At 43.4% G+C, this 23,390-nt stretch overlaps 1 protein-coding gene across 1 annotated transcript in view; it reads right to left on the minus strand.

Annotated features, from left to right (window-relative positions):
- Anxa4 (annexin A4) overlaps nucleotides 1-14,117 on the minus strand; it is a 68,045-nt gene extending 53,928 nt beyond the window's left edge. Inside the window, exon 1 of the mRNA XM_070004471.1 lies at nucleotides 14,013-14,117. The gene's annotated coding sequence lies outside the window, so the exon portion shown is untranslated. The remainder of the gene's footprint in view (nucleotides 1-14,012) is intronic.
- Between the last annotated feature and the right edge of the window lie 9,273 nt (nucleotides 14,118-23,390).

A 23,390-nucleotide genomic window follows, 5' to 3' on the forward strand; every position in this document is an offset into this window, starting at 1 on the left:
AATGCTAGAAACAACAGATCTCCCCATGCCTACAAATGGAAAAGAATTGTAGAGACTGGAAGACCATAAGACAGCTAGCTATTTTCCCTTTCATTTGATTTCATAAACATTAAATCTGTTTTACACAGAAGAGGACTCTTGAAAAGCAATGTAAACCTACCATCTACATTTTTTTCTGTTTGTTCATCTTATGCCACAGTTGTAGACACAATATGTATATTAATTTTATTTTCTATTATTCCACTTCACTTTTCCTCATCTGTTGAATCACCATATTTACCATTTTATAAAATTCACACTTTTCTGACATATTGGTGTATTAAAGTTACCCAAATGTGCCCGTGATTGGTTATGGTTTTTTTTCTTTTTTTACATCATGAGTAAATCTTTATAATTAGCTTTGTAGATCTCTTCTTTTGTTCTCTTCTTTGAACATATGATAATTTTGAAGATTTCCAGTTGTCCTCTAAATTCACAAGGAAGGCAAAGCCCAGCCAACTATAAGCTAGCTTCTTGGCTTGAGTTATTTATAATTTAATGTTTAGGTGTAAAATCAAACCTATTATTTGCTTTTTAAAATTAGCAGTAACACTGAATGTTTCTTTTCTCTTCTTTGTGAATTATCAGTGTGTATTTCTTGCTCAATTTTAGGATGTTGGTGTTTTAATACCATACTTATATAAATTATGAATATATTATAATAATAAACTTTTTATATCTAAAGTCAATTTTTCTCCTTTTATTTTTGTACAGTAAACACTTAGAGAAAAAGCGTAAAATCATGCCTATCCATCTTTTAGTTTGTATTCCTCTCTTTTTTTTTCGGACTATGAAAATGTATTACTATTATGTTTTTATCATTAAAATGTATGATCTTGGTCTTTCCTTCTTATCATTAAAATGAATGATCTTGGTCTTTCCTTCTTGCCTTTGTACAGGGCCAAAAGAGACACATTGGCTACTTTAATGACCTTAAAGCAGCCCTGCAGGAATGTCACCCACAGCATGACCTTCTCGGCCAAATCCAGCAACCAGAACGTCATCATTTTCTTCAGTAAAATTCAAGCCGCCATCATTGGGCACAAAAGCTGTGATTTTCTTGCCATTCTTTTTTTGGGGGGGTCCTGTCGTGGGGCCTGAACTCTGGGTCTGGGTGCTGTCCCTCAGCTCTTCAGCTCAAGGCTAGCGAGAGCCACAGTGCCACTGTCAGCTTTTTTCTTTTTGCTTATGTGGCGCTGAGGAATTGAACCCAGGGCTTCATGCATGCAAGGCAAGCGCTCTACCACTGAGCCACCTTCCTAGTCCTTTCTTGCCATTCTTGATCAACTACATACAGTTTCTGATGGCAGAGTTTGGCTGCTCAGCTTCAACTCCTACATTCTTCAGCACAACACGGGAAGCACCCCCAGATGGGTTGGCCTTCATGGCTGTGCTCACATGGGCTTTCTTGTGTTGTTTATCAGGCCACTGCTGGTCCCAACGGTGCCTGCGGAGCTTCCTGGCGGTACAAAGGCCGCAACACATGCCCATCCTGCGGGCGCCACGGGCCTGAGCCAAAGAGATGCTGTCCAGGAGGGAGCCACAAGCCACCGCCTGCAGTACTCTCTGTCATTACCGTAATAGTTTAAGGCTTCTCTTTTGTTGTTGTAAAATATTGGTAAGTGCCAGGTGAAGGTGGCTCACGCCTGTAATCCTAGCTACTCAGGAGGCTGAGATCTGAGATCAAGGTTCAAAGCCAATCTGGCAGGAAAGTCCGTGAGACTCTTATCTGCAATAAACCACTAGAAGTGGGCTGTGGCTCAAGTGCTAGAGCTGGGGCCTTGGGCTGAAGAGCTGAGGGACAGCGCCCAGGCCCAGAGTTCAAGCCCCATGACCTACAAAAATACATACTTACATACATACATACATACATCTATATTGATAATTGTTAAAGCTGGATAATGAATAGATACACTGGGGTTTGTTTTGCTATTCTCTCACTTATATGTGTATTGGAAAATGTCCATAATAATTTTTTTTCCAGTCATGGGTCTTGTCCCTCAGCTCTTCAGCTCAAGGCAAGCATTCTACCACTTGAGCCACAGCGCCACTTCTGGTTTTCTGAGTGTTTTATTGGAGATAAGAATTTCATGGCTTTTCCTCCTGCGCTGGCTTTGAACTGCTATCCTCAGATCTCAGCTTCTTGAGTAGCTAGGATTACAGGCATGAGCCACCTGTCTGGCTCCATAATAATTTTTAAAATCTCTCTGTCATTTCTAGAATATTCATTTTGTTTCCATTAGTTTTTTTCCCACCCCTTTCATTTTTTTTAGTTGAGAAAACTGGCCAATGAAGTTAACTTGCTTAATGTATGAGTCATTTTGTTCTCCTCCCAGCCAACTAAACCTCGCTACAACCTCTTCTTTTTTTAGACACAGCAACAGCACTCCAAAGCAGAACTATTAGGAAAGGATTAGAATTAAATGAGAGAAAATTGGGAACCTAGCATTGTAGAACAATTTGTAATCCCAGTAGGTTGAGGCAGGATGCTTGGGAGTCAGAAGTCAGCCTGGACTACTACATAATGAGACTCTGTCTCAAAAAAATAGAAACAAAGTCAGGTACCAATAGCTAATGCCTATAATCCTAACTAGATCTCAGGAGACTGAGATTTGAGGATTGGGGTTCGAAGCCAGACTGGGCAAGAAAGTCCATGAAACTCTTATCTCCAAATAGTAACAGAAAAATCCAGAAGTGGAGATATGGCTCAAGTGATAGAGTGCTAAGCCTTGAACAAAAGGAGCTCAGGGGTAGTGCCCTGGCCCAGAGTTCTAGCCCCAGGACTAGCAAAAAATAAATTGGTGGCTCATGCCTGTAATCCTAGCTACTCAGAAGGTGGAGATCTGAGGATCATGGTTCAAAACCAGCCTGGGCAGGAAAGTCTATGAGACTCTTATCTCCACCAGAAAACCAGAAGTGGCTCAAGTGGTAGAGCACTAGCCTTGAGCTGAAGAGCTGAGGCCCAGAGTTCAAGTCCCACAACTGACCAAAAAAATAAATAAAAAATAAATAAAATAAAAACAAAGTTAAACAAAATTCAGATCAGTATCGCAATCTAAAAGTTCACTCAACTCGAGCAGTGTTCTGGAATAGTTGTTCCCTGACCAGCAGCATTGCCATCAGATGGGAGTTTTTTCAATCTGCAAATTATGGGGCTCAACCACAGACCTACAGGTAGGTCCCAGCAGTATGAGTTTTTAAATGTCCTGTAGGTAATTCTGATGCATTTCCAAGTATCTTAATCTGGGTTCTATAGTAAAGATTCTAGATTCCAACTACTGATGCCAAAACAGAAACAGCAAAAACCACCATTTAGGTACTTCATAGGTACAGATGCCTGCTCATAATCTTACATCAATTATATGGGAATAGGAGAAAGTTACATTAATGAAGGGAGAACAGAAACAAAACTGTCAGTACAACTATCTGAAACTATCTATTGTAAAGATTCACCAATCCTAATATATCTGATCTACTTGATAGTATCTGTGGAACTTCAACTTAAATTTTCTTTCTGCCTGTGAGTGTTGGTGCAGGCAGAGAATTCACAACACATACAGAGTTCCAGTATCTACTCTGCCCTTCAGATTTAACCCATATCATCAGCTAGCTTATTCTGGCATGTAGCTAGCATCATAAAGATTATTGCACAGCATTTCTTTGGGAATTAGCCATAACATCAACCTCCATTATACCCTCCTTCCTCATTAAGGGAACATTTTTTCAGCTGGGTGCCAGTGCTTATGCCTGTAATCCTAGCTACTCAGGAGGCTAAGATCTGAGGATCATGGTTCAAAGCCAGCTGAAGCAGGAAAGTTCATGAGAGTCTTATCTCCAACAAACCACCAGAAAACCGAAAGAAATGGTGATGTTGCTCAAAATGGTTGAGAGATGCCCTTGAGTGAAAGATCTCAGGGACAGTGCCCAGGCACTGAGTTCAAGCCCCATGACAGAGAGAGAAAGAGAGAGAGAGAGAGAAGGAGGGAGAGAGGGATGGAAGGAGAGAGAGAGAGAGAGAGAGAGAGAGAGAGAGAGAGAGAGAGAGAGAGAGAGAGAGAGAGAGAGAAAGAGAGAGAGAGAGAAAGAGAGAGAGAGAGAGAGAGAGAGAGAGAGAGAGAGAGAGAGAGAGAGAGAGAGAGAGAGAGAGAAAACCTTCTTTCTGTTTAGGTTTGGTCTTGGTAAATCAAGAAGTTAAGACTTATTCCAAGGAAAAAACAACAATAACTAGTCCAAGTGATCCTCGTTACAATTGTCGTCAGTGGTTCAGGAGTGACTAGGTGACCCACTTCTAACCAGTGAGAAATAAAGCCAAATCCAGTAAGATTCTTCTGGGAAAGAAATTTTCCCACATTAAAAAGACAGCATCTGGAGCTGGGAATGTGGCTTATTGGTAGAGTGCTTGCCTAGCATGCATGAAACCCTGAGTTCAGTTCCTCAGTACCACATACACAGAAAAAGCCAAAAGTGGTGCTGTGGCTCGAGAGCAAAAGAAGCTCAGGGACAGTGCCTAGGCCCTGAGTCCAAGCCCTAGGACTGGAAAAAGAAAAAGACAGCATCAGCCTGCTAAATTCTCCTTGTCATATGGCCTTGGATGTGGGTAGGGTGTGTCCAGAGATAATGACTTCTCATTATTATGGACTGTATCATACTATGTATGGTATCTGGAGTGTATCAGAGTATCAAAGTGCAGGAACATCACCTAGAAAGCATTTAGAATACAGATTGGGGATGGGTGGGGTTCTCAACTCCAGAGCTTAAGCTAGTAGAGTAGAGCCCCTGAGAACTTATTTAATCAAGTTTAAGTAAGTCCCCTGGGTATCCTACTCACACTGAATCTCATGAGCTGGCCCTCTTGGGCAATCAAACTCCTTCCTCAAATATTTATTTTGTTTCTGTGGTGTACTAAGCATTGTGGGAGAAACAAAGCTGGAGGGGATGTGATACTGCTCTCAAGGAGCATGTAACCCAGGAAGAGAAGCAGCAGGTGGATAACTAATCCAGACACACAGCAGCATGTGATATAAGGTATCAGAGTTGCAGAGTAGATGAAGACAGCGTTCCCTGAGAAATTAAAAAGTTTTCCTTTGACTCAGGCTTCGACCAATAGGAGGTTTTCAACAGGGAGTTTTCCACACAGAAACGAACCTCAGTTATGACTACAAATAGTAAGACTTACTTAGAAAAAGAGTTCTTAGTCTGGAGTTGGGCTGCAGCTCAAAGACACCACATGGAAGTGAGAAGAGTGAGAGACAAAGGCTTGCATAGGGCAAGCCTGAACTAAAATGTCCAAGCCATGGGAAATCATCCCTTCATTGAGTCCTCAGATTTTCTCAAGGCTGAGTGAAGGAGACCAGCATGTGATTAGATCCAGTAGGGATCATGGAGAATCTTATAGTAGTGGTGAGTGCACATGGAGGCCCTGATGCAGTCTAAGTCAAGTAGAAAAGGAAACTATGTCCCAGATGAATGTTGGTGACTTGGCCTGGCTTGGGGCAAGGATTCAAATTTCTCCAAAATTGAATTTTTGCCTTGATTTCCTTCCTGGTACCCTGCCAGTACTTCCATTTTATCCAAATCATTTGCTATACAATTTATTGTACAATTGTGTCAGACACTAGAAGAGATGTAAAAGAAACTAGAGATTTACAGTCTAGGCAAGAAGTTCTTCCTGGCATGAGCCAGACCTGCCCCACCTCCCACAGGCCTACAGGCCTATGAAGGACTCTGTAGGCTCTGCCCTCTGGGGCCACTCTGCTCTAATCAACATGTCACTACTTCAATGTGCCATAGCCTTGTTCTCTCAACCCCATGTCTGTGTACACATAAACCCTCTTTCTGCCATGCTAGCCTCAAGCTAAAGGCTCTCCTTCCACAAAGCCCTCTCTGATGACCAGAATGTAGTTACCGCCTGTAATTCCATGCAAGCTGGTACATCATACACCAAATCACTTATTATTGAGTTCTGTGATTTTTTTTCTCATTTTTTTATTGTGAAAATACGTAAAGAGGAGTTACAATTACATAGGCAAGATAACGAGTACATTTCTTTTTTTTATTGTGAAAATACTGTACAGAGGGGTTACAATTACATGGGCAAGATAATGAGTACATTTCTTATCAAGCATTGTTGCCTCCTTTGTTTCCCCTTCCCATCCCTTCCCATACTCCCCACTGTGATTTTTTTTTTTTTTAAGCCAGAGTGTCTTATATTTTTCTCAGAATGGTCTGGAACTTTTGGGCTCAAATGACCTCTGGCCTCAGGACCATGAGTAGTAGGGACTATAGGGAAACATCACGGTTTCCAGATCAGTTTTGTGATCTTTGAATTATTTGTTTCTATCTCTAAGGATGCAGTTTCTTGTGTGATTCATCCTTGAATTTTCGTGTTTGCTACATTATATAATGAATAAACCTTTGTCCATTTGGCAGAAGCTGTTACCTCCAGTCTAGCTCCCTTATGACACTTCCCAAGGTACTGAGCTGCCTTTCCTGTCTTTATTCCTTTTCTTTTTCTTTGGTACAAGACTGAGACTCAAACTTGGTACCTGACACTTTTGCTCTATCAACCAAGCGATGCTTCCAAGTCTCTCCCACTTTTAGAGACATGTCCAACTCCTGAGTCCATGGGATTGACCGCCAGAATCAAGATACAACACGTTATCTTGGTTCAATCTCTGCTCTCTGCCTTCAGTTACCACTTGGGAGCAACTACATACTTATGATGACCTAGGTCAACATCAAATTCATCTTGGGCACAAGTTGAGACATAAACAACCTCTTGACCTCATAAAGAATGCAGCTGCCATAGTCAGCTTGATCTACCAGCCCTGACTCCTCCGTTTTGTGTATGTCTGTGTGCATATCTGTGTGTATGTGCATGCATGTGCCAGTACTAGACTTAACCTACAGGTCAGGGTGCACTCCCTTATCCTTTTGCTCAAGGCTACTGCTCTACCATGTAAGTCATAGCTTTATTTCTGACATTTTGCTGGTCAATTGAAAATAAAAGTCTCATTGACTTTTCTGCTTGTGCTCTTAGTCTCCGAAGTAGCTAAAAAATTACAGGCGTGAGTTGCTAGCACCTGGCTGGATCCCCCACTTTGAACTCATTATACATTATACAGTAGAATTAGATTACCAAGTTCAAATCTACCACTTGACAGTATGCAACCTAGAACAAAAAATTCAACTTCTTTTTTTCCTCATCTGTACATTGGCAACAGTATTCACACCCAACTAATAGGAGTAATAATTTAATAAAATAGCATGCCAGACGTTGGGCAGTGGGTCAGGCTCATGAGAAGTAGCTACAGAGACTAACACATAGTCCACGGGAAAAGGGAGGTCCAAGCTTTGAGGCCAAAGTCAGTCCTCTTGTTGTTTGTGGCAGAATATTTCTGCAAGAACATTTTTTTTTTCTCACCAGCACTACCCAGACCACAAGACCTAACTTTGCTCACCTACTTTTTCTCTCTGCTTCACATGAAACCTTTCAGACAACTTAAAAACAAGGTTTTCCCCACCATCCTGTTCAAGACACCTGACATTCTTTCTGGAATCATCTGATGTCTAGCCAAATGAGTGGAAATGCATGGGGAAAAGATGGTTACTTCACCTCTTTTGAAAACCAAGTGTAATAGTATGTTCATTCTTTTTGGTGTTGCTGTTTCCTTCTTTGGTTTTAATTTTTATTTATGTTTAAATTTTTCTATTGTTATTATAAAGGCAATGAACAGAGAGGTTACAGTTACCTAAGTCAGGTAAAGAGTCCATTTCTTTTTTTTGGGGGGGGGCGGGTCCGGTCGTGAAGCCTGAACTCTGGGCCTGGGCCCTGTCCCTCAGCTCTTCAGCTCAAGGCTAGTGCTCTACCACTTGAGCCACAGCGCCACTTCTGGCTTTTTTCTTTTTACTTAGGTGGTGCTGAGGAATCGAACCCAGGGCCTCAGGCATGCAAGGCAAGCGCTCTACCACTGAGCCACCTTCCCAGCCCCAAGAGTCCATTTCTTTTTGGACACTGTCACCCCTTCCTTTGTTCTCTCCCAGTTTTTCCCTCCCATCCCTACCCACAAGTTGTATAGTTCAATTTTCAACGTGGTAACATGTTGGTTATTTGTATGCAAAGAAAGCTATGTATTTCTGATTTCTATTTTATTTTTCCACTTCACAAAAATCAGAAGGCAATTTATCTATTAAAAATGATAGATAACACATGAATAGAGAAAAACCAACTAGTACAGAAAACACATATAAATCTGTGTATGACTTTTCACTCATATTCTTCTGAGGCAATCTGCTACAATTTTCTTGCATATGTTCACAAAAGTAGTTAATGCATTAGCAAACACTCAAGAATATATACATCTTCCATCATTTTCTTTTTTTTTTTCTTTTTTTTGGGGGTCCGGTCGTGGGCCTTAACTCTGGGCCTGGGCACTGTCCCTCAGCTCTTCAGCTCAAGGCTAGCGCTTTACCACTTGAGCTACAGCACCACTTCCGGCTTTTTTTTCTGCTTATGTGGTGCTGAGGAATCGAACCCAAGGCCTCATGCATGCAAGGCAAGCACTCTACCACTGAGCCACTTTCCCAGCCCTTCCATCATTTTCATATACAGAAATGGTAGCATATCATGCAAAGTGGTACTCTGCTTTTTTAAAAAAGACATTTCAATATCATTCAATGTCAATACTTAGCAACCTATCCATTTAACATCTGCTAAGACTGCATTGCATGGATGTTTCATAATTTAGCCAGTCATTTACTGACAGGTTATTTCCAGTCTTTTCCTACTAAAATAAGATTGCAAAATATATACCCTGTGTACATGTCTCTGCCCACATAGGCCAAACTATATCCTTATGATAAACTCTTCGAACTAAAATTCCTAGAATAAAAGGAAATGTTTTTCACCCTTTGACAAACATTGTCAAATTTCAGGGTAATTCTTTTTTTTGCCCTGAGGTTTGAACTCAGGGCCTGGGCACTGTCCCTGAGCTTCTTTCAAGTCTAGCACTCTACCACTTGAGCCAGTTCCAGCCTTTTCTGTTTAGGAGGTACTGAGGAATCAAACCCAAGGTTTTATGCACTCCACCACTAAGCCACATTCCCAGCCCCAGGGTAATTCTTAGTATAGTCTCTAGGTCCTTTCTAGTTGACTGGGCTGAGAAAGGTGTTTGTTAGCCCCTTGAAACTATATAAAAGAATGTTAAGTATGAGTTTATTTTTCTCAAGAGGAGATCCATGGAGTCAATCACATTCTTTTAGAGTCTCTTAAAAAGGGTGAGAATCAATGAGGCATCAGGTTCTTGTAGAGCATCAAAAAGACACTACGTAGAAGTCCACACTATGTGAAATTCAAAAAGTGTCTTTTCTAGTCATGAAACCAGGAGCAGGCTTTAGAAATCCTAATCCTAACTGCATTAATTAAACCACAGTGAATGAAAACCTTTAGTTAGAGCTAAAAATCTAGAGGTGTTGGGTATATTGTTCTAGAGGTTCTTAACTATTGTTCTTAACTATTCTAAGACTCAGTTGACTTTGAGGGAGAAAGAATCTATTGTTAAATAATAAAAGAGATATGGTTAGTATAACATGATAGTAGAACTACCATTTCTAGATACCAGGCTTATTCCAGCCCAAGCAGGAAAATCTGTGACACTCTTATCTCCACATTAATCAGCAAAATAATGGAGCTCAAGTGCTACATCCAGCAAGCCAAGTGAACACAGATCTGAGTTCAAAACCCAGCGCAAGCAAAATAAAACAACAAGACAAAAAATAAAAAAAATATTCTGGAGAATGAGAAGGTTTTGGTATTTACCTCATTATATAGAATTTTAGTGTTTACCATATCATCTAGAGTTTGGAGCTTAGTGACAGACCTTCCAAGGTCCTATTGTTTTACTGCTTTATTTAATTTATCAAGCACTCATATATTAAGTGTTTGTGAAGCATAGTTTCTCAAAGCAAGGTCCTAAGTCTTGGGCAGTTCTTCAGTATGTACCTGCTGGATGCCAACCTGTTATTCTGAATCAGAATTTTGGGGAGTTACCTGGAGTTACCATGACACACAACTTATAATCCGACACATAAGAGGCTGAGGTAAGAGTCTGAAGCTAACTTAGGCAACACAGAGGTTCTGTCTCAAAAAAAGAAAAAAAAAAGAATTTAGAGAGTGGGGTGAGAATCTGCATACCATACATGCTTCCCGAGGAACAATGCCTCTTGCAGTCTGAGAAGTAAGGCTTTAGAAACCTTTTGCAGCTCCATCAGAAAAGGGTTGCCAACTCTCTGCCTAGATATTTCTGGTGAAAGAGTTTTTTGCCAATTCCAAGGCCACCCATCCTATGGGCTTCCAAAGGCACCTGTTCAGATTCAGCCAGAGCAAAATATTCAAAAACCACTACTTAGTCAGGCTCTGGTGGCTCACGACTCTAATCCTAGCTACTCAGGAGGCTGAGATCTGAGGATCTCAGTTTGAAGACAGCCTGAGCAGGTAATCCATGAGACTTTTTTTTTTTTGGTCTTGAACTTTGGGCCTGTGTGCTGTTCCTGAGCTCTTCAGCTCAAGGGAAGTGCTCTACCACTTGAGCCACAGTGCCACTTCCGGTTTTCTGGTGGTTAATTGGAGATAAGACTCTCACTAACTTTCCCACCCGGGGTTGGCTTTGAACCACAATCCTCAGATCTCAGCCTCCTGAGTAATCAGGATTACAGGTGTGAGCCCACTGGCACCTGGCTATGAGACTCTTATCTCCAATTAACCATCAGAAAATTGAAAGTGGCACTGTGGCTCAAAGTGGTAGAGCACTAGCCTTGAGCAAAAATTCTCAGGGACAAGTGCCCAGGCCCAGAGTTCAAGCCCCACAACCAAAAGAAAAACAATACAAAACTTCCCACTCCTCCTCAATGCCCAACAGCACAAAGAGTGAGTTTATTCCCTCATCCAGACGCCAAGTACCTTAAAAAGTTAGGGACACTAACATGAATGCCCATACCCACCCCAGCCTTCCATTTCTACTACACACAGTTCTAGCTCTTTTAGTCCCATCTGACATGGCATCTTGACAAGCAGAAGTGTGAGAGGAAGAAAAAAATGTTGGTTCACAATTTAGCCAATAAGCTAGAACACTTAAAATCCAAACCCTAAAACACTATGAACCAAGTATTGATGAAATCATAAGGCAGAGAGAAGAGAGCAAGAGCACAGGCTTTGGTATCTGCTGCTAGATTAAAGCCTCAGTTCACAACTAGTCTAATCTTGAACAAGGACCATGATGTGGAGCCAAGGGTTCCTCCTCTGTACAGAAGTTCTCAAAACATCTTAGATTGAAGCAAAGATTAAATGAACAAACGAGCACATGATGACAATTATTTAGAGTTGCTCCAGGAAGGACATTGCAGTTTCTTACCAAACTGTTCCACAAGTGGCCTTAAAACTTCAGTTGAAAACTAACCCTAAGGGTGAGGGTTTTTTTGTTTTTAGTTCCAGTACTGGGGTTTGAACTCATGGTGTCATGCTCTTGCTTGGCTTATTTATTCAAGGATTGCTGTTCTATCATGAGTCAGAAGTACTCCACTTCTGGCTTTTTTTTTTTTCTCCTGGTTAATTGGAGGTAAAAGTCTCATGGACTTTCTCAACTGATTTGACTTTGAGCCATCATCCTTGGATCTCAGCCCCCTGAGTAGCTAGGATTATAATGAGCCACCAGTGCTCAATGATTTTAATAGTAAGAATATTTTTGGGGCTGGGAAGGTGGCTCAGTGGTAGAGTGCTTGCCTTGCATGCATGAGGCCCTGGGTTCGATTCCTCAGCACCACATAAGCAAAAAGAAAAAAAAAAGCTGGAAGTGGTGTTGTGGCTCAAGTGGTAGAGCGCTAGCCTTGAGCTGAAGAGCTGAGGGACAGCGCCCAGGCCCAGAGTTCAGGCCCCACGACCGGACCCAAAAAAAAAAAAAAAAAAAAGAATATTTTTGATCCTTAAATATTTGGGTAAAATTGATACCTAAGGAAAACCTACTCTTGTGTATAGTGTCAAGTACTCCCTGGCACATTGCCCACCTTCCCCAGAACCTACCCCACACCTTGATCTCCCTTGGAGAAAAGCAAGCTTAGTCGATAAGCAGATAAGCAGATAACCATGATTGGGAAATAGAGTGACATTAAAAATAAAAATTTTTAAAAGCTGGGCACCAGTGGCTCATGCCTGTAATCCTAGCTACTCAGGAGGCTGAGATCTAAGGATCATGGTTTGAATCCAGCCCAGGCAGGAAAGTCTATGAGATTCTTATCTCCAATTAACTGCCAGAAAACCAGAAGTAGTGTTATGGCTCAAAGTGGAAGGGCACTAGCCTTACACTAAAGAGCTCAGGGACAGCACCCAGGCCCTGAGCTCAAGCCCCACAACCAACCAAAAGCAAAACCATGCCAAGGACATGACTCTGAGATGACCAGAAGGCTTACCTTTTAAGGGCTTAGGGATGGAGTGGTCCAGTTGTGCAGATTACTGTAATTTGCTTTCAGAGGAAAAATTGTCCCTAACCAAATGCAAGTGTGTCTGGGTAGAAATCCAAAGATGTCCTTCCTTAATCCAATAGGTGTGTGTGGGTGGGGGGGAAGGGTTGGTAGGTATGTAGGTTTGTGTACTAACCCCAAATAAAAAGAAATCTGGTCTGATTTGGCTTGGGGCAGATCAGGGCTGTGGGAAGTCAGTCACTCTCCAATGGCTATGTTTATCATTTTTCTCATTCCAGTCCCCTTCACCCGCCCCCCCCCTGCACTGGGGTTTGAACTGAGGTGCTCTACCACTCGAGTCACTTTTTGGGCTGGAATTTTGCAAGTTATTTTGGAGACGGAGACTCCTGGGCTTTCCTGTCTGGGCTGGCCTTGAACTCTATAAATAGCCAGGCCCTACCTTTTTCCTTGCCAGTGAATTCTCAGAGGCATAGAGTGTTGAAAAAGCAAATGGAAAAAGAAGGTGAGTGGGTGTGGTGGTTCACTTCTGTAATCCTAGCTACTAGAGAGGTTGGGATCTGAAGGATTGTGGTTTAAAGCCAGCAAATAATAGAGTTGGTTACTTGCAGTGTAAGAGGGCTGGGATGTCCCAGAATTGATGAGCCATGGGACAGATAATTTGGAGACAGGCACCACACCCATTCTTCTGTCAACGGAGAGAGCAGATGCCCAGTTTTCATAAAATCTGTGAGTCACTCAGGACAGGACCGACACACACTGCTCCAAAGAGCACTGGACGGAAGTTGGCAAACTGTTCAAAAGCCATCTGCTTTGATCTCCAAGCCCCAGCTGTTCAAAGCCAAGAGGAAAGAGGGATTGTGCCACCCTGGCCAGCCCCACATCATGGAAGTCATAATAATTTATAACTCTCCTGTGTGTGCCAGGCCCCGTGCCCAGGCCACAGATACAGGAGGAGAAAGTCAGAGACTAGGAAAAAAAAATCTCTGTCTCTGTCTGTCTGTCTGTCTGTCTGTCTGTCTGTCTGTCTGTCTGTCTTTCTGTCTCTGTGTCTCCCTTCACAGTGGATTTCCATATATGCACATAATGTATTTTTATCAAATTCACCCCTCTCCGATTCTTTCTTACCCTTCCCTCCTTAAAAGGTTTCATTATTCTATGTTCATACTTGGATCAGATTAGTTTTTTAATAAAAGGCAAGAAAGAGGAAGCTTTTGTTTTTAATGTGTGAAAACCAAGACGCGTTAGGTGCCTTGGCTCTAGGGAGTATTCATCCCAGCGCAGAAACCAAGACTAAGGGCCGGGCGCCCGAGTGCCCGCTGTCCCGGGCGGTGCCCGCCGCCGAGGCCGCGGCGCCTGCTCTTCCCCCCGGAGCGCGCGGCGCGCGGCGCGGCTCCACCCCGCGAAGTCCCGGGCGGCGCCCGCGGGCCGGCGGCAGACGCCCCTTCCCGGGCATCCCGAAGGGCCACGCCCCGGCCGGGCTCGGTTCGTGGGGTCCCCCTTACCTCTTCGTGCAGAGTCGGGACTGCGGTCGTCCTCAGCGGCTGCGGAGATCCCACCTCGGCCGAACTTATCCCGGGCGGGCCCGCCCCCCTGCGGGGTGGAGACTGAGCCCGAGTTCCTGGTTGTCCCTCGGCCCACGGGACCGACCGGAAAGTCCTCCCGGGCTCCGCGCTCGCACCTGGTTCCCGCCGGGCGCTGCGACGGAAAGCGCGGGGAGAAGCCAGTCCGGGCGCCCCGGCGCCCCGACGCCCCGCGCCCGGGCCCGGATCGCACCGCGCGGGCGGGAGGCCCTCGGGTCTCGGGTGTCCACACCGTCTGAGGGCGGAGCCCCTCGATCGGAGGCGCTCCGGGCCTGGCCAGGCTCCGCGCTGACCCCCAGCCTCCTCCCCCGGAGCTCTGGCCGAGCTCCCCGGCGGGAAAAGCAGCGAGGGAAATCGGCACCTCCTGGCCCCCCAAACTTTGCAGCCGTCCCGCAGCTCCCTTCTGGCTGCCACCCTTTGGGGGGGGGGGAACGGGATCTGGGAGCAGCGCCCCTCTTCCTCTGGGTACCTGTAAAACTGCTAGGTCTTAGCACCTGGGAGTGATGGGGTGGGGGCTGCAGACGCGCCTGCCCGTGTGGAGTCTCCGGCCCACGCTGGAGGCCACCGCCCGGTCAAGAGCCACGAGAGAAGGTCTAGGAGCGTCCATGCGACGCGATTGCTTCGATTTCATGTAACAGAGGGTAGGCAGCTTCGAGAAACGTGTGCCAGGTGATAACTGGCTTAACAAGTCGGAGAAAGCCGACTCCTACGCCAGGACAAGATAGTGTAGGATTTCTCAGGACGTGGAGCTTGCTGGCCAGGTGCTCCTGAAAGCCGGTGGGACTGGAACCCCCGAGGATCCCTGGTCAGCCCGTAAGCGCAGCAGCTGGCCCCCCACCCAACACAGCGCCCCTGAAAAGCCGGTGAAAGATTGGGAGCAGGCTCTCTAAAGGGGAAAAGAAGAAGAGCTCTGGAATAGAGGTGCCAGACGCAGTCAACAAACCATCTAACAAACGGTCTCAAAACTTGGTGACCATTTTATCCCCATTTTATCAAAACTCTTGATGGTAGGGTTGTGAATTTGAACATAGAATGGCTGCACAATCCTGTTCCCGTGGCATCGAGGTCGCTTCGAATAGTCAGCAGGCAGTGTGCAGCCAGTTTGCAGAAGCACACACACATTCAACCACTGTAGGAAGGAGAGCAGGAAGGCTGGCCTCAGCGGGGACTTCGGCCCAGAGCTCCAACACAAGCCCTCCTATGATGTTCTAGGTCCTATGTGATGACTCAGGGTTTCCAGGAAGACTATTCCAAGAGATGCAGGCAGAAGTGATCACGTTTCTTATTATCCAGGCTTGGAAGCTATGATGAACATTATTTCTATAAGAAGAAGAAGAAGGAAAAAAAAGTCACTGAAGTCACTAAATCCTGCTCAGTCTCAGGGGCAGGAGAATGAAGCTCCATCCCCAACTAGATGTGTATGTGGCTGTGTGTGGATAATTTGCAGCCATGTTTAACTAACATAACGGAAGTTTAGGGCTACTGTGCTGGAACTGAAGAGACAATGAGAATTAAGATTAAGATGGTGACATTGAGCTGCTGGGTCTTCTTCCGCCCCTTGCCTCCTAGAACACTGCAGCCAGAATTGTACTCAGCAATATGGGGAATTTCGAGTCCTCTGCTCCGGTCCATCAAAGAGCAAAGACTTAAAGAGTCTATGTTAAGTTTCTTAACAAAACTGGACCAACCTGTTAGTAAACTTGCATTTATCAAGTCTGAGTCTCTCTTCCTCTCTCTGTCTCTGTCTCTCTCTGTCTGTCTCTCTCTCTTACACACACATACCACAGAGCAGCATGGTAGATCTCACTCTGAGGGTTCCTACCTATAACACATGCCATTTGCCTGTGTTTCAGATTCTGAATTTCAGATAAACCATCATTTTTACTAAAATATAAATTATTTATGTAAGTGGATCACAAATATTGCACAGACACATACCAAAAATTATTTATTTATTCTTTTTTTTTTTGGTCTAGTCGTGAGGCCTGAACTCTGGGCCTGGGCACTGTCCCTCAGCTCTTCAGCTCAAGGCTAGTACTCTACCATTTGAGCCACAGCGCCACTTCCGGCTTTTTTCTTTTTGCTTATGTGATGCTGAGGAATCGAACCCAGGGCCTCATGCATGCAAGGCAAGTGCTCTACCACTGAGCCACCTTCCCAGCCCTGCAAAAATTATTTATTTTGTTGTGCTAAATTTGGCACATTTAAGAGCCAATAGTGAAAGATCATCCGAATTTAGGGAAAGTATCTAACATGAAAGATAGTACCAAATTCATAAATAGAAACCAGAAGCTTAGAAGAAATAGACTATATAGAGGGAAGAAAACTTTGAATACCTGTTCTCCAAAAAAATAGTCATAATTAAAATAGAGCGCATATTCCTAAAAAGGAATACTTAGAGAACCAAACAAATAATAAAATAATATAATAAATAATAAATTAATAAAATATGAGATACAAAGGCAAAAAGCTCAGAGTGGTATGAATATATGTATAGATGTCTCTCGTGATCCAGGACCCTGTGGATCACAAAATCTGCAGATGCTCCAATCTCTAGTATTTCCATACAACCTGCACATCTCTTACCATTTACTTTGAAAAGTCTCTCAATTCCAGTCAACTCCAGGATGAAGTTTGGGAAGACCAAAGTTCCAGGCTAGCCAAAGATAAAAAAAATTATGAAGGCCCCATTTCAACCTGGGCATGATGGTATGTGCCTATAATCCCACCTTTGTGAGAGGCCATAGGTAGATTGTGATCTGAGGACCATCCCAGGAAAATAACTAAAGAAAAGAAATGGTAGAATACTGGCCTAACAAGCATGAGGTCTTGAGTTCAAACTCCAGAACCATGAAAGGAGGAGGAGGAGGAAGAGGAGGAGGAGGAGGAGGAGAGGTGAGAGAAAGGGAGAGGGAGCGAGGGAGAGGGAGAGAGAGATTTGGGACTTAGCTCAATAAAAGAGCATTTACCTAGCAAGTGCCAGGCCCTGATTTCAATCCTCAGCTCAAGAAAGAAAGAAAAACAAGAAAAGAAGGAAAGGAAGGAAGGAAGGAAGGAAAAGAAAAGAAAAAAAAGAAAAGGGAAAAGAATAAAGAAAGAAAGAACGAGCCTGGAAGTGGTAGCTCAAGCATGTAATCCTAGCTACTCAGGAGGATGAGATCTGAGGATCACGGTTCAAATCCAGCCTGGGCAGGAAAGTCTGTGAGACTCTTTTTTTTTTTGGGGGGGGGGTCCTGTTGTGGGGCCTGAACTCTGGGCCTGGGCGCTGTCCCTCAGCTCTTCAGCTCAAGGCTAGCACTATACCACTTGAGCCACAGCGCCACTTCCGGCTTTTTTCTTTTTGCTTATGTGGTGCTGAGGAATCGAACCCAGGGCCTCATGGATGCAAGGCAAGTGCTCTACCACTGAGCCACCTTCCCAGCCCTCTGTGAGACTCTCATCTCCAATTAACCACCAGAAAACCAGAAGTGGCACTGTGGCTAAAGTGGTAGAGTTCTCACCTTGAACTGAAGAGCTCAGGGACAGCACCCAGGCCCAAAGTTCAAGCCCCACAACTGATGAGAGAGAGAGAGAGAAGAAAGAGAGAGAGGAGGAGGGAGGAGGAGGGAGAGAAGAGAGGGAAGGAGGGAGGGAGAGAGGGTGGGAAGGAAGGAAGGAAGAAGAGAAAAAGAAAGAAAATTGAATAGAGTAATTAATACTACAATCTCTACCAGCTAAAAGTATAATTAAACTTTTCTAGCTGTTCTTAACTATAGGGTATATTTATATAAACATTTGTATAAACACTATCTGTCAGTTACCATTCTAAATGGCTTACATATACAATACTGGACAGTTTATTCTTACCAGAGCTCTGAATTTAATATTTGCATACTCATCAATAGGTATTACTATATATAGTATAAATTATTTACTAATTCAGCAGAACTGCATTAAACTTCCTATGTCAGATTGCATTTTTTGGAATTGATTGCTATAATACATTGAGTCTATTCCAAAACCCCTGTGCCCCCCCATCAAAAGATGGCATTTATGAACTGGGTTTTTGTGGCTCATGCTACTTGGAAGGTTGAGAATAGAAGAATCATGAGTCAAGATCAGCCAGGCAGAAAAAACTTCAAGACTCCATTTCAACAAGAAGAAATTGAGCAAGAAAATTTGAATGACAGTAAGAGATACTGAGTTCAAGCCTTAGTACTAGCGCACATGCATGCTCATGTGTGTGCGTGCATATGCGTGCACGCACAATCACACACACACACACACACACACACACAAGATGGGCTTGAAAAGTGATACAGCTTCTATCTGGTTCTGTCACTCAGCACATGTGCCTTTGGAGCACACAAGTCCAGCTGCCTGGAAACAACTGTGCAGAAGTGACACTGGGGCAAATGGAAGAGACACGGGTGAGCACAGTCTGTGCTAGTCCCTATAACTTGAACTTTCCAGTTCCTTTCAAATGACTCCACAATCCTGCCTGTCTCATCATAGCTAGATGAGGCCCTCAGGGAGGTCCCCCTCGCCGGGCCCAGTCAGCCATTAAAACCACAAGAGGGAACAACAGAGAATGGATGTTGGAGTGTGAAAGTAGCTTAATGGTAAGGAGTTCTTGTAGTGTGTGTGAGGTCCTGGCTTCGCTTCTAAGCACTGCAGGTGAGTGGGCAGGTGGGCAGGAAGGTAGGTAGGGAGGTAGGGAGGTAGGTACATAGGTAGGTGGACAGACAGACAAGGCAGATAATAGATAGATAGATAGATAGATAGATAGATAGATAGATAGATAGATAGATAGATAGATAGATAGATAGATAGATAGATAGATAGATACCTTTTGGAGCAATAGAAAATCAGAATTCTTCCATTTAAAAGTTGGATTTTAGCCTAGACTTTTGCATCTTCCCCCCTAAAAATAATTTTAGTGTATGTCTGTGCATTTGTGACACACTTACTTATACAAATATTTTAGTTTAGTAAAAATAGCTGTTGTGTATATGAAATTTAAACTGAAGTAAATACCCTGTATTTTATGTACCAATTCCTTAGAATCATTAAAATGACACCTTCTCTATTAAATAAAGATGTTTAAAACCTGAGTGACAAGTCTCTTCACTGACACTGGAGATAGTTCCAGGACCATAATAAGGGCTCATCTCGACTGGCCACTGGCCAGAAAGGAGATGAGCGAGGAGCCAGGTGACCAGTGACTTTGCAAAGCACTGGGAAGAAATCTTGCAGGGGTGACATTCTCTGCCAGATGCCTTCCTTTCAGGCTGTTGGAAGGTAACCAGATCTGCAGCCTGAGAATTGAGAAGGTTCCAGCAGCATCTATATAATCAGGCAGGGAGCCAGAAAGAATTATCTCATCTGTTTGGGAACAAATGCAAAGTATAGATACAATTTTCAACTTTCAAGGATGAATAAGCAAAAAAAAATTTTTTTTAATATTCTAGAACAAGCCAAGCACTAGTGGCTTACACCTGTAATCCTAGCTACTTGGAGGGCTAAGATCTGAGGATCAGGGTTTGAAACCAGCCCAGGCAGGAAGATGAGAGTCTTATCTCCAATTAACCACCAAAAAGCCAGAAGAGGAGCTGTGGCTCAAGTAGTAAAGTGCTAGCCTTGAGCAAAAAATTTACGGATAGTGTTGATACTTTGTGTTCAAGCCCCAGGATTGGCACCAAAAAAAAAAATCTAGAATACAGAAAATATAACAAATAAGAGGTAGAAGAAAGGACAAGTGTGTGTGTTTGTGTGTGTGTTTACTGGTCTTGAGGCTTGAATTCAGGACCTACGCTCTGTTTCTAAGCTTCTTTGCTCAAGGCTAGTGCTCTACCACTTGAGCCACAGCTCCAAAATCACTTTTTTCTTTTTAAAAGTTTTACATCATGGAGTAGAAGTAAATTTTAAACAGCTTTTGCTATGTCTTACATAGATACAATAGACCAAAAACATAGGACGAATCTGAATATTATTCATAAGGTAGAATTGATATTTAGGACTAGACTCCATATTCTACTCAGTTATCTACTAAACATCTACAAAACCTGACAAAATAATTATTTTCAAAAAAAGCTTCCTTAAATTCCAAAATAAGGCTGGAAATATGGTTTGGTGGTAGAGTACCTACCCGGCATGTGCAAGGCCCTGGGCTCGAGCCAGTCCACCATGGAAAAATTAAAAATAACATAAATAAAAAGGAGTTTGAGCGCTAGGAAGTTGGCTCAGTGGTAGAGTGCTTGCCTTGCATGCATGAGGCCCTGGGTTTGATTCCTTAGCACCACAGAAGCAGAAAAAGCTGGAAGTGGCACTGTGGCTCAAGTGGTAGAGCGCTAGCCTTGAGCTGAAGAGCTGAGGGACAGCGCCCAGGCCCAGAGTTCAGTCAGACCCCACGACTGGACCCCCCCCCCAAAAAAAAAAAAAGGAGTTTGAATCCCAACTTCATTGCTTATTCATTTTTAACCTTAAGAAAGCCATTGAGCTTTTCTGTAGAAAGGGGATCATGATGGTGTCTGTCTTATATAGACTATGTTTCCAGGATTAAATGGTGTGTATAATTTTTTTGGAGTTTTCAATATTCTAAACCCTGTGTTAATGATAACCCCTGTGTTAATGTTGAGTTTTGGGAAAAGTGGTACCGGGACTTGAACTCAGAGCCTCATAATCTCCTTTAGCTTTTTTGCTCAAGGCCGAGCTACACTTCTACATTTGGCTTTTTGCTGGTTCATTGGAGAAAAGATCTCATGGCTTTTCTGTCTGGGCTGGTTTCAAACTGCATCTTCAGATGTTAGCTTCTTGAGTAAGGTTTATAGGCATAAGTGCCTGACTACCCCAACCAATAGTATTTGTTACCACCTAATTATAAAGATGCCATGTTTAGAAAACTAGACGATTCTTCAAGATTTGACATCGTCCTTTAAGATTCTTCTCCATAATCTGCTAGAATTACTGATATCAAAGAAAAATCGGATGTCAAACTAATTAATATTCCTTTGCATGTAAACAAAAAATTAAGATATTCCTCTTAACTCTTGAAGAATATATTTAGGAAGGGGACTGTTTTCATTAATCCTGGTTGGCATTCTTAGGTCTGTTTACTCTGAAGAACTAATTCTTTTCTGAATTCAGACTTTTTCTTCTATCATGGGCTGTGGACTATTTCTGGACTGTGGATAAAAGTCAGTAGTAGAGCACTTGCCAAACTTGCACAAGGCCCTGGTTTAATCCCTAGTATGAATATGGTGTGCATGAACACACACACACACACACACACACACACACACACACACACACACACACACACACACACACACACACACACACAATCTCTAGCTTCCATTATCTCTACTGAGTGTAGTGGAAACTTCGTCCTCTGTCATTTAATCTTTCTTGAATTGATTTAGTTTGTTTTTAACTGTAGCTATGAGTTTGAGACACGCCTTAGGCTTGATCTCAAGTGCATTGATTCTATTTTCAGTTGTCTATTCTATTCAGACCATCTGGTAAATGTTTTTCTAAAAGCAGCTTTAAAAAAAATCAAAGCTGCATATATTTTAAAGAGGCAAATAGCTCTACAAGTCTTGTTGAAAGAAACAGCAGCTCTCTAGCTTCCGAGTTGCCTAAGAATAATCCAACATCATGAACACTGTAAGTCAGCAAACGCCCCCCTCCCAGACCTATGCTTCACTCTCCATGGCAGTGTCTGAGGGGCAGGTAAGGCTCCTCCCAACTCCAGCGTCAGGTAAAGCCCCTCCAGCCCCGACTGTATAAAAGGGTCCTCCCCGGAGCCAGACAGTGTCATTTTCTCCCCCTCATGAAAACTTGGCCTTGTCAGCTCTGCTGGCAATAACCCTCTCTCCTCTACATGAGTTTTTCCATGTGGTCTTTTGGGTTAATTTCCTTTCAAACACAGCAACTATTCACACCAGAAAGCTCATGACCAGCCAAGACTCCTTCAGAGAAAACAAATGATCTTCCATGTCCTTCATCCTGGGAAGGCCATAGGATCTACACAGAAATATAAGTATAGAGCCTCAAGTCTGTAATCCTAGCTACTTGGGAGGCAGAGATCTGCAAATCACGGTTTGAAGCCAGCCTCAGAACAAAATTTAAAAAAAAAATAAACAAAAACCATTTGTGAGACTCCATCTCCACCAATACCCGGTGCGATGGCAAGATACTTACCATCTCAGAATGCAGAGAGCACCTAAGAGATCATAGTTCAATCAGTCCAGCCTGGCATAAAGTAAAATGCTTACCTCAAAAATAACAACACAAAAGTGTTGGTAGAGTGGTTCAAGGGCTACAGCACCTGCCTAGCAAGAAGGAAAGAGGGAATGGAAGAGAGAGACATGGTCTCCTGCTCTTCTTTCGGCTAGACACCTAGTGCCATTCTAGGTACCAGCTTCTCAAGGAACCACAGAGCCATCTGATCCTGTGCTCATTTAACAGGGTATCTCCATCCTAAGTCACCTCAGCGTATTATGTTTGCTAAAATACACAACATTTGCAAACTTGAGTATTATAAAAAGAAAATATTCCCAATCTGCTAAACTAAGCTTGAGGGAAAGAACTGTGAGAAGATGGATAGGAATTCGGATCTGTTTGGGACAGGCCCCTCCACCCACCCAGAGTGAAGATGGCTCTGGCTTTTGTGAGCAGCTGCTTTTCCCTATACTCCTCAAACTTCTGGTTCTTCCATGGAAAGATGGATGGATGGCACCATAGTAGGCTTTGTTTTCACCACCACAGGCTCCTCAGCAAACTTCAGCCCACTCTGAATAGTCAGCTCAACTTGTGCTTGAGTGCTGGAGGAACCTTCCTCTACCTCCAAATCGCAGGATTTCAGAACTTCCTGTCTGCTTGGTGGACAGACATAATGAGCAACACCACAACCCCATTCCCAAATGCTGACCCCAACCAGCAGAAATCCTCAGGCCTGCCAGGCCATTGTCCATCAATAGGTAGTTCAATATCCTATAGGAAATATGTTTTGCTATACCATGCCCCTCCTACTGGTTCTGGGGTCCTAGAACCCAGTATACTTTACACGCTAGGCTAGTGCTTTGCCACGGAGCTACATCTCCATCTCCATCTTCAGAAAAAATATATAGCTGGTGGCTCACACCTGTAATTCTAGCTACTCAGGAAGCTGAGATCTGAAGATTGTGGTTCAAAGCCATCCCAGGCAGGAAAGTCTGTGGGACTATCTCTAATATGTTAGCATGTTCTCTTCCATTGGTGGCTTTACAGTCTCATCGTAGGCCCTCACAGCATGCATCTCTAGCCCCCAGCTGCCTCAGC

Source organism: Dipodomys merriami, unplaced genomic scaffold, assembly GCF_024711535.1.
Source record: "Dipodomys merriami isolate MVZ:Mamm:240054 unplaced genomic scaffold, mDipMer1.0.p SCAF_63, whole genome shotgun sequence".
In the NCBI taxonomy this organism is placed as follows: Eukaryota; Metazoa; Chordata; class Mammalia; order Rodentia; family Heteromyidae; genus Dipodomys; species Dipodomys merriami.